Here is a 9,675-nt window from a genome sequence, read left to right on the forward strand (position 1 = left end):
GGCAATAAATTAGGAAGTTACAGATAGATAGAGATCAATTGTAGAGCAAATACAATGAATTAGGGTGGGTTGTAAATAGTCTAACACGGTTCGACAGTTTTTGTTTTGTGCTAATAGTGAGGGACTTATCCTGCCGACTCCCATAGACACATACCTTGCTGCCGGAATGTGAGCACAAAGAGATGCAAGGTCACATGAGCATCACAGACATGGGTGTCCGCAGAACATTTTCCAGGGGGGGGGGGCAAGGAGGCAAATTTCAGAATCCACAAAGCTTTTATATAATATATAAAGTAGTACAAATTGCATACGTATAGCATCTTCATTCTGTTACTGACACTACCATCAAATGGATCATTCCAAGTTGGCGATTTTTATTAAATATAAAGGATGGCAGAGTGGCAATTTCATGTATAAATACCCCCAGAGCTCATACAAAGATGGCAAAGTAAAAAGTGCATGTTTAAGAACTCATATCAGAATGGCACAGTTATTTTACATGATTTACTGCCTTCACAGCTCTCTGGCTTTGACTGGAAAGTGGACCAGTAGCCGCACATCATCCAGAGACAACTTAGAAAAAAACAAAAGCAGAGCCACTGACCGTGTGGGTGATAGGGTGCTGAGCAGGCTGCAGACTGCAGTGTTTAAGGGTTAATAAGCAGCTCCTTCCTTGGTTTTCTTTTTGCCCACACTGAAATCAGGGAACTGAAGGAGGCGGGCAGTATCAGTGCTGGCCAATCAGCTCCACAGCTGCTGCTAATGCTCTCTCCTCCTTGTCACAGCCCAAGTAATATGATCCGGCTGCAGGCAGTGTGACAAGGGAGGAGCGAGCACCAAGGGCGCTGCAAAAAGAAACGTCGGGCTGCAGATAAGAAATGGTCCGAGGGAGTGGGGGAAAACATTTTGAAAAATAGTGCACTGTCCGTGTCCCAGGCTGCTTCTGCTAGCAAAGTCCAGGGGGGGCAAGTGCTTAGTCCAGCCCCAACGCCGGGCCCCAGTGGGGTGCGGGCTCGGGTGTGATCGCACCTCCCGCACCCTGGTAGTTACGCCACTGAGTGCCAGTGTGACTAGGACACCAGGGGCCCACCCAAAAACCTTAGACCAGGAGCCCACTCTCAGGATTATTATTCTTCCTCTTCTCAGTCAACCTCTATTCTTCTAGTGTCTATTCTTTACATACTATAAACTATTATTCCATCTATTTAGCTTCATAGAAATAGGGAATGGCCATGAAATAGGCCAAAAGTTTAGCAGCATGAGGGCCCACTGACACCTGGGCCCACTGGGAGTTTTCCTGGTATCCCAGTGGGCCACTGCTCAGAAGAAAGGTACTGGTCCAGAGAAAAATAAACTTTTTCTGATATATTGGTTGACAAAAATATTCATACCGAAAAACAAGTAAATAAGCATATTAAGTAAACAGAGGGGTAAAAGAAAATGAAGGTACAATCAGCAGCGGCGTCAAATCTGGAAAAATAATACAATTCCGATTTTTCCATGATTTGCATAGTAACATAGTAAGTTAGGTTGAAAAAAGACACATGTCTGTCAAATTCAACCTTTGAACTCTATTTTAACTGCTAGTTGATCCAGAGGGAGGCAAAAAAAAAAAACATTTGAAGCCTCTCCAATTTTCCTCAGAGGGGGAAAAAATTCCTTCTGGACTCCAAAATGGTAATCAGACTAGTCCCTGGATCAACTTGTACTATGAGCTACAAATATCTACAAATAAAATATTTGATGGCAGGCTCTACTGCTCTATTATAACTATATAAGTACTAACAAGACTAACACCTAAAGTGAAACCTAACTAACCACAGTGTTGGTAAGGCTCTAGTGAACATTATCAGTTGAATACTTCAATATTGGTGTTATCACTTGTTTCCAATTCAATTGAATGGGAGGTGGCAGTGTCTGTTTCAAGGAGCAAAAATGTACTGTTGGAATATAACCCCATGCACCAAGGGAGGGTTCTCTTTGAGTTTAAATACTGTTGTTGAATTAGGTGTCATTAATACCTATGATTGAGTACCAGAGAGTATGAAACGCGTAAGGCGAAATACTAGTTTGTCTGTATGCCTATTCTACTAGCTTTTTAACTTCATTATAGAGTTTTGGGATATTTTTCTGTTTTTGACCCACGCACCATAAGACTTAATCCCTGTAGGGCTCAAAGGTCTGGCACATATATATTTTCTGGCCCAATACCACTACTGCGTCTTCCCATGTACTAGAATAGGAAATGTTGTACTGTATTATTAATAATAATAATAATAATAACCATTGTAGAAATAGCCCCATGCACTACAAGCTAAAATGCCTATAGGAACCTACTTGTCATCCTTAAGTGCTCAATAATTAAATTATAGCTTCTGAAACAAACAGGTTCAGTGTCGGACTGGGGGGCCTAAGGGCCCACCGGGCCTGCAGCCTCAGGGCCCCCCCACACCATCCCCCTGGGCCCCCCAGCCACAAACTATTCTATGCAACTGATACCTCCTCCACCCCCTCAGCGTGCGGCGAATACACGCTGGTAAGAAGAAGAGGAAGACAGTGCATGAGCAGGTCCCCCCCCAGCCTATACCTCCTATACCCCCCCTATATGCTGGTGAGTTTTTTCTGCAAAAGCGGGTTCGGACCCCCTCGCTGCAAACTATCGAGTGTCACCGATACCTTGTGTACCCCCACCACACGCTTGCAATTTTTGTGTGCAGGAGCGGGACTGGGCTGGCGGGGCCCAAAAGAGCCTGGGCCCACCTGTTTTTTTCCCGGTGTCCCGTCGGCCCAGTCCTTCCCTGAACAGGGTTTTCACATGCACTGTGTAAAATATATTATATTATATTTATTGTTCTTCTCTTTATGCTCAACTGTGTAAGCTTTATGCAATTTTGGTCTGACCTGAGTAACTTGGCTGTTGATTCTAATTTTCATGATCCTAAAATCTGGCAATTGTGGAAAATCTGCACAGTGGGGCTGAGGTCTTACAAAACAAGGTTTCTTGCTTCAGAGTGATAATAATAGCCTTATTACCAAATAAAATGTGTCATTAGAAAACTGTTAAGTTTTCAGTAGCTATGGTTGCTAGGGTCTGATTTTAGCTAGCAACTAGGCAGTGGTTTAAATAAGAGACTGGAATAAGTACAATAGGGGGCGGGGCTGAATAGGAAGATTAAGTACTGTGGTAAAACGTAATTTAAGGTGGCCATACACTATAAGATCCGCTCGTTTGGCAAGGTCGCCAAACTAGCGGATCTTAACTTGATATGCCCACTATTGGCTGGGCGATATTGAGTGAATCGGCCCTGGGGCGAACGATCGGATTACAATGCTACGAATGGGCGCCGACTCGAAAGGACAAATATCAGCAGCTTTAATCTGCCAGTGTATGGCCACCTTTAGTTAGCACCCTTTCAAAGAAGAGCACCACAACTGAACAATGCAATAATTTTTTAGGTTAAGGGTGGTTACACACACTTAGATTCTGGGGAGAATTGCTTCTTCTTCGGGTGACTAATCTCCCCTAAATGCTTTCCCCAAGAATGTAAATCGGCGACGGGATGGCGCTCGGAAAGCTTTGTTTTCCAAAATCGCCCGAAGTTGCCTCACCTGGAAGCTTCGTGGCAACTTCAGAAAATGAAGCGCTCCAAGTGCCATCCCACTGGCGATTTACATTCTAGCCGGCGGGAAGGCATTTAGGGGAGATTGGTCACCCGAAGAAGAGGCGATTTGTCTCTAGGCGACTAATCTCCCCAGAATCTTAGCGTGTATCATCACCCATAATTAGGGATGCACCGAATCCACTATTTTTGATTCGGCCGAATACTGAACCGAATCCTAATTTGCATATGCAAATTAGGGGTGAGAAGGGGAAAACTATTTTTACTTCATTGTTTTGTGACAAAAAGTCACACGATTTCCCTCGCCACCCCTAATTTGCATAAGTAAATTAGCATTCGGTTCAGCTGGGCAGAAGGAATCATGCTGAAAAAGGCCGAATCCCGAACCGAATCCTGGATTCGGTGCATCCCTACCCTTAATGCTTACAAATAATAAAGATGACATCAGACATATCAAATGCAACTAAAGAGTCACGCATATGCAAATTAGGGTTCTGTATTGGCCAAATCTTTCGTGAAAGTATTCGGGGTTCGGCCGAATCCAAAATACTGGATTCAGTGCATCCCTTATTGACATCTGTAAAGACTATGGGGTATATTTATCAAAGAGTGAAGTTACAGATCTCGACAGTCCACAGAGAGAAATACCGCCTCTCTCCATTCATTTCTATGGTATTTTTAAAGGCATATTTATCAAAGCATGATAGTGAAAGTTCACCATTTGATAAATACAACTTTTAAAATCCCATCGAAATGAATGGAGAAAGGCGCTATTTCACTCTGCAGACTGTGGAAATCTTTAACTTCACTCTTTGATATATATAACCCCATGAGTCTCATAGTGCATTGAATACTTTACTTTATGTCATTATAGACCCCAATTTTATGGGAGGGTTTGATTCTTGTTTTGTTTGATTTTTGACATTTTTATTGCATGTAAGCATGTGACCTAGAAATTGTTGCGGTCAAAGTGAAATTCTTATGCACTCCCTGGCCTTTCCGTGATGCAATTATCTGATGCTCAGTCCTCTAGGGAGACGGCACTCCCCTGGATCCACAGGAAACAAGCAAATGAGGAACCGGCACACAGAGATGAATGCAAAAGGGGATAGACCCCTATGAGTTTATTGTGTCAAACAAGCACATTGTTTCATGCAAATAAAGATAATTTGTCTGCCAAAAGGGATACAGAACCTTCACAATTATTCACCCAGTAATGAATCTAATCCCCTCATAACTAACAAGTCAGCGGCACCTGAAATTCTGGAAATTAAGGGCCTGAAAAAAGACTTTCAGCAGTACAGCTTTATAAATCAAATGTGTTATAAGTTTGCCATTCATTGGTACATTAAATATTTTCCATACCTGGTTTTTATGCTTTGTAGTCATTTTTGGTTTAAATTACCAAGCCATGTGCACAAATTGAGCATTTTATATCAATACTTTGGAATTGGTTTGGCTCACCTTGGACAACCAGTGCCTTGTCCAATGTGCCCAATGAAGGTTTAGAAGATAAGATTACTGCAAAGAACAATGAAACCTTACAACAAATCAGAGTCCCTTGGAAACATCACTGTTTGAAAGTCCTATTGGAGATCAGGCTGCTGTTGGAGCTTTAGATAAAAAAGGAAAGAGAGCAAGCACAAGCTTTATTTGAGAAGGTAAAGACATTTCAACATCACATTGAATGAGGTATTCTACTTTATACCATGTATACATGCCAAACAATACATTTTTTGTTTATCATTGGATACAACAGTGTGCTGACTTTTGAAGTGCAGTTTACTGTCCTTTGCAATGCTGACTTACAAGTCATGACTGGCTATATTGCAATCGTCCAATGGCTTATCTGTTTTCTAAGCTCTCATTCTGCTACCTTTGTGTTGTTCATTTTTATGGCTTCACATGCTTTTATACCATATATTGCTTATTCTATGGCAACCTTAAAGTATATTTGTTTGAACATGTTCATCAGGAAACTGGCGTCAATGATATCCCGTATGTCAGAAATGATTTGGCCTTCATGTTCCACTTAGTAGATCCTTTGTTTTTCAAACAAGTGGCTATTTTCAACAAGCGAGAACAAACTTAAGCAGCTTAAACTTAAGAATGGAATGCACAAAAACAGAGACCGAGACTGCTGTGCAAGAGCCCTGGCCTTCCAGATGCTGTATTTGAGTTAACAGAGCAACAGTCTTTAAGACTGGAAAATATTAATAATATGGTAAAAGCAACCATTGCTCATTTTAATAATCTGCAAGTGTTATTTTTATATCCGTGTACTATAAAGCTTCACACTGCTGCCTTCACTTTCCTTAAAGGAGAACTAAACCCCCCTGCGATATTAAGTCCCCACTGGCCCCCTCCGTTGGCCCCCCTCCCTGCCTCCCCCCTGTACAGTCTTCCCCAAGAATTCTGTTCCCTTTTGAAATAGTGACCATGCATGCAGAGTGAGCGCAGCGGAGCTCATGGGCTACATCTTCTTCTCTTCGTAATCTTCGTGTCTTCTTCCTCCCCTTCAGCAATTTCTATCTCTTTCGGCGCATGCGCAGTTGTCGCAAACTGGAACTCACAAAGATTACCGAAGAGAAGAAGATGGTGTCCGTGAGCTCTGCTGCGCTTACTCTGCATGCGTGGTCACTATTTCAAGACAGGAAGACTTTGCAGGGGGGAGGCAGGGAGGGGGCCAACACAGGGGTACAAGTAGGGGCTTAACATTGCGGAGGGTTTAGTTCTCCTTTAAAGAACACCTCCAGATTTTGAGAGTTATATTTGATAAGATTCAACATGGATGTATGGCCTAAGCGGCTTGGAGGATCTGTACCTGATTTGTTCACAAAGGCCTGATATAGCAAATCACTATTTTATATTTTTATTTGAGTCTTTCAGAAATCTAAATAACTTTAAACACCTGTTTATAAGGAGCCAGTTGTCTGGTATACATCAAAATGTTACTGATATTTCTCTTCAACTTCAGATTCACAATGATGGAATAAAGCTGGTTATACTCAACAGTTTGAAGAAAATGGTTGTTAGAATTCTGGAGCTCATACACTGCTGGGTTAATCACACAAGAAATGTTTTCAGTATTGAAGATGGAGTGGCCGCAAATACCTTATATCTACTTCTTACCAAAAATTCATAAGGGTAAATTTATCAAAGAGTGAAGTTCCGCCACTAGAGTGAAATTCCACAGCTCTCAATTCATTTCTATGGGATTTTGAAAGGCGTATTTATCAATGGGTGAAAGTGAAATTTCACCTTTCGATAAATACGCCTTTAAAAACCCCATAGAAATGAATGGGAAGTGGCGGAATTTCACTATTAACTTCACTATTTGATAAATATACCCCATAAGACTTTGAATAACCCTCCTGGCAGGCCTATTGTCTCGGGACCTGGCTCCATTTTGCAGCCACTGACAATATACCTGGATGTTGTGTGCCAACCCATTTTTTCGATACTGAACACATGTCTAAGGGACACACCAGATTTTCTACAAAAACTGATGCAAGTGAAAATACCAGATAGAAAAGTAATATTGTGCTCATTGGATGTGTGTGATCTATATTTGACAATCCCACATACTGAAGGGATTGAATGCATACGCCAATATTTGAGTAAATTGCAGATAAAAACACATGAGATAAATTTTGCTTGTGAAATTTTAGAATTAGTGCTAAAAATTATTTTATGTTTTTGGAGCAATACTATGTACAACAGCTAGGGTGCGCTATGGGAGCTAATATGGCTCTAAACAGTAAGTGGAGCAACCATATTTTATACTATTGGCGCTATGTGGATGACGACTTTTTGATATGGGACGGGACTACTGAGCAATTTGAATGTATGGTTAAGGATATTAACCAAATACATGATACTATTAAGTTTACCTATGAATATTCGGATAAAGAACATGCATATTTGGACTTAAAAGTGAGCATTGAGGAAAGTGTATTAACAACATCAATGCACTATAAGCCCACATATAGTAATACTGTACTATTAGCATCAAGTTGTCATCCACCAGGTGTATTTAAGGGTCTTCCATGGAGTCAGCTTAAGAGAGTTAAACGTAATACTTCCAAAGTACCTATGAAATGAAGGCAGATGCAATGATTACAAAATTTGTAAAGAGAGGCTATGATGTAAACCAATTAAATCAAATAAAACAAGAAATAAAAAGTGTGGAACGTAAGGAATTGTTAAGTAAAGAAAAGTAACAAGATAAACGAAAATTAACTAAAATTCCTTTCCTATCAACTTTTGGCCGGTTAACACCTTTTGTAAAATTTGGTAAACTATTTAAAAATCCTTTATTTTCATATAGAACAGGGAGAACAATAGGAGAAATGGTACCCAAAAAAGTCCTAAAAAAAGATAGGAATATGGGATTATTGGCACCCCTAAAAAATGGCACATTTGGATGTGGAGATTGTGCACACTGTAATGCAGGGATCCCCAGCCTTTTTCACCCATGAGCCACATTCAAATGTAAGAAGGGTTGGGGAGCAACATAAGAATGAAAATAGTTCCTGAGGATGCCAACGAAGGGCTGTGATTTTGGTTTTTTATTCAACCAAAAGTTTGCTCCAAGCCTGGAATTCAAAATTAAGCACCTGCTTTGAAGCAACTGGGAGCAACATCCAAGGGGTTGGGGAGCAACATGTTGCTCATGAGCTACTGGTTAGGGATCACTGCTGTAATGGAATCATACACAGGGAGACAATAGCACACCCAACAAAAGGTTTTCCCATTAGGATTAATGGGCATTTCACATGCAAGTAAGGAATTAATTTATATGTTAAAATGCCCATGTGGATTAACATACGTAGGGCAGACAAGTAGTTCCATTAAGACTCGGTTAAATGAACATAAAAGCAAAATAAGAAATTATACAGCAGATCTGGAAGAAAGAAACAGGAAGAAAAGAAAGACAGAATCTCTGAATTATCAGTAGCCAAACATTTTTTTCACAGTAAACACACAGTGTCGCAGTTAAGATGAACAATATTAGAGCAAGTAAGTTCTGTCAGAGGAGGTAACATACGGAAACAGTTACTAAGAAAAGAGGCAGAGTGGATAAAACGACTAGATTCTCTTATGCCCATGGGATTAAATGAAAATTTTAGTTTGCAATGTTTTTTATAACCGAATAATGTAAAGACTCTGAGATTGGATTAATTTGTCTGATGTATTAACTGTATTAACTGTTTTTTTTTTTACATTAAGATGAATTATTTTTTATGTATTACAGGTATTGAATTATGCACCTAAAATGAATTGAGACTGTATGGCTATGGAATAAGGACTTTTTTGTACTAAGATGTTAAGGGGTTAATGAAATTGGTAAACAGTCACATGATGTAAGGGGCACTTAAAGCATGAGGTTCACTTTGTGTGTAATGCACCTGAGGAAGGGGTTTTCCCCCGAAAGCTTGTGTGTGAATTTTCCGCAGAAATAAAATGTTTTAAAGGCAATGCCTGAGGATGGTGTGCTTCATATCCTGTTATCTAAAGAGAAATAACCTTAGGTCCATTCAAGAAATAGCTAGTTTTGAACATCTGCACAACCTTACCATCTTGAAGCTTCAAGGCTTACATTATTAGATTACTGTTGAGAGAATATTTTTACCAGCACTTTGAGATGAGTAATGTTAAATCTTATTTTGTGTGTTTCCTCCTCAGTATAACTTAGTAACACTAACATTTTTTAAGTTAAAAAAAGTACTTCCTCCTTCCAGCACAATGGTCACTATTTTTAATGCTTTATTAAAAAATACCATAATGAATATCTTCGTCTGGTTGAGCTGTGTATCAGAAATAGGGCGACATTCCCTCAGCTTTATCCTACATGTGCGCTCCACATCTCCTGACCTGACTTCTTCTTAAGCCTGAAGTCATTTGCTGCGCTGCATGTGCTTGTGAGTAGAATAAATACGAGTTAAAAATTACTTGCTACCTTTGTTGTTTTTTTATTTCCCACAAGGGTGTTATGAAGCCCAATGTCACAGGGACACAAGTTCAAATAAGGGACACAAGTTTATTTTAATAA

The 9,675-nt window shown here is 40.2% G+C and overlaps 1 pseudogene; it reads left to right on the forward strand.

Annotated features, from left to right (window-relative positions):
• The first annotated feature begins 4,406 nt into the window (after window positions 1-4,406).
• On the forward strand, window positions 4,407-6,765 carry LOC108714982 (annotated as a pseudogene).
• The last annotated feature ends 2,910 nt before the right edge of the window (window positions 6,766-9,675 follow it).

This window comes from Xenopus laevis, chromosome 4S (assembly GCF_017654675.1).
Source record: "Xenopus laevis strain J_2021 chromosome 4S, Xenopus_laevis_v10.1, whole genome shotgun sequence".
Lineage (NCBI taxonomy): Eukaryota > Metazoa > Chordata > Amphibia > Anura > Pipidae > Xenopus > Xenopus laevis.